This window comes from Solanum dulcamara, chromosome 5, assembly GCF_947179165.1.
Source record: "Solanum dulcamara chromosome 5, daSolDulc1.2, whole genome shotgun sequence".
Classification (NCBI taxonomy): Eukaryota; Viridiplantae; Streptophyta; class Magnoliopsida; order Solanales; family Solanaceae; genus Solanum; species Solanum dulcamara.
In genome coordinates, this window is record NC_077241.1 from 22,319,994 (window position 1) to 22,322,537 (window position 2,544).

The window sequence follows — 2,544 nt, forward strand, 5'->3', positions numbered from 1 at the left end:
CTGTTTTATGGCGCTATAGTGGCACGTCGCGCCCTTACAGCGCCAAGCCTAAGTTTTCTAGGTTCTGGAAAATAGGCTTAAAAACCCTGCACACCCAATAGTGGCGCGCTGCGCCAGGGACCAAACTACTGAGGCTAGTTTCTGGCGCTATAGTGGCGCATCGCGCCACTGTGGCGCCAAACCCAGGCTTCCTGCAGTTGCAACCCAGGCCTGAAATTCCTACAGTACTAGTTCATCTTAGGATAGTCATAACATTTGACTTCGAACTCCAAAAATTTCAATCTTGGCGGCATTGGAAAGTAGACTCGAAGACCTTTAATTTAATAGGTCATGGGCCACCCAGATCTTCATTTTTCAAAAGATATGGTCGTTATAAGTCGACCCCTTATACGAACTCATTCTAAAACTTAGCCAACACGAATTCCTTGGACTTAGCTTGGTTCTAGGGATCCTTTGTGACCCCACATCATCTCTAACACTCTTCAATTACTTGGGAACTCATCCTAACTCATGTATACACTTCACAATAGTCGAGTTTGATCCTACACGTATGCGAAAAAGGGTCTGAATCTTAGTAAAAATTTTTGGGGGTGTTACAAAGTAAATGCTGTCCATTCTATACTTTCGCGGTGCATTTTTACCTGCAAGTATCCAGATTTATAATCAAATTTACTAAATAGTTTTTTTACCTTGTATTTTATTTATTAGCTCCTTTTTGTCTAGTAGTTTATATGCATCAGTTCTCATATTATCATTTAACCTTTTGTAATTTATTATCATTCTAGCTTTTCCTCTTACCTGTTCACTATGATTTCTTACCATAAATGCAACGGATCTATGTTTAGAAGTGTATCTTCTTATTACTTCTAGTTTTAATAATTCCTTAATTTATTTATTAAATTCTTATGTATCTTCGTTATTGGCTTCAATAGCTGCTGTTTTTATAGTGTACTCAGGGTTAATTATATCTAGTTTGCACATGATCTTATTACTTTCCCAATGTACTAATGGTTTTTCACCAATTATTTCCATTTCATCTAGTATTGATATTATATTATCTAAATTCATAGGATTTTTTATTGTTCCTAGAACATGTATTCCTTTTAAAAAATTATAGAACTCGGTTTATATATTTATTAAGGTATAGTTCTTTTCTATATCTTCTAAGTATGATTCTTCTAAATACTCTTTATCCTTTTCATGCATGTTTTGCAAGGTACAACTATTTTTAGTGCTGCAATCTATACAACAAACGGTTGTATCTTCTTTAGGAATTACCATTAATTAAGACTTGCCTTTAGAGGGTTCGTCTTGAATTTATACTGGGGTATATGTTGTATTTCTAAATAACATTATTCCATCTCTAGAAAACAAACAACTTCCATTGTTTTGTATAAGGAAGTGCAATCCGATTACTAGATCTGTTTTGATATCCAAGTCTTTAGCCAGAATTTTATACATATTGTATATAGGTTTGTAGAATTCATTACATGTATTGATAAAGCTTATTTGGGCTTTGTCTATGTAATGATTGTAAAAATTATAAGTTTCATTCATTTGTATTGCTGATATAGGTTCTTTAAATGTTTTTAGTACTTTTGCTGGTAATATCTTCTTATTTATAAGACAATTCTTACATCATATATCTACTAATACTAGAGTTTCTATCTCTACGTACTTAATTTTAATTCTATCTAACACTTTTACTGGTCCAAATTGTTTATTTTCATTACATATAAGGCTAGAATTGTTTTCTTCTGTATTCATGAGTTCATATTCTATATTGCCTTGGTGTATTGTTCCTTGTGCTGTTTCTTCTATATCTACCTTTTACTGTGTCTTTTACTGGTAAATTTTTTTGTTGTTTTCCTATTTTTACTTCTAACTTAGTTTCTATGCAATTTATACATGCTTCCATGTAACAGTTTTGACATTTGGCTCTATTTGTTTTACTTGGGTGCCATTTACAGATACTACATTGGTTACTATCTATTCTCTTATGTCTTATAAAAAAATTATGACTACATTCTTGCACTATATTCATCATGGTACTTAATTGTAAGTCTTCTAAATTTAACATTCCTTTTTCTAATCCTAGTTCATTTATGAGGTTTTCCTCTTCAGAGTCTGAAGATTCATATTGAGTTTTTTCTGCTACCAAGTTTGTCACGATCCAAGCCTAGGGCCTAGACGTGACATGGCGAATGAGGAACCCGAAAGTACCTCAAACAAGCCTCTTAGCATTCTTTTAGCCTTTCATAGGTAATGATGATAAATAAACAAGCAGAAATCATAATAAATCTTCAACTTACATATGTCCAACAATACCTCTAACTATTAGATTTAACGGGGCTAAGACAAATCCCTAGCTCACCCTCAATCATAATAGAAGAAATTCCATAGTAAAATATCTTAACATATCATAAACTAAAAAGATAAAGGAGTATTGTTCCCGGAACATGGGAACTCACCAAAAGTAGTCTTCAATGGAATATCAATTAGCCACGTGGAGGAGAATGAGGAGGAGCACTGATCCCTACATGG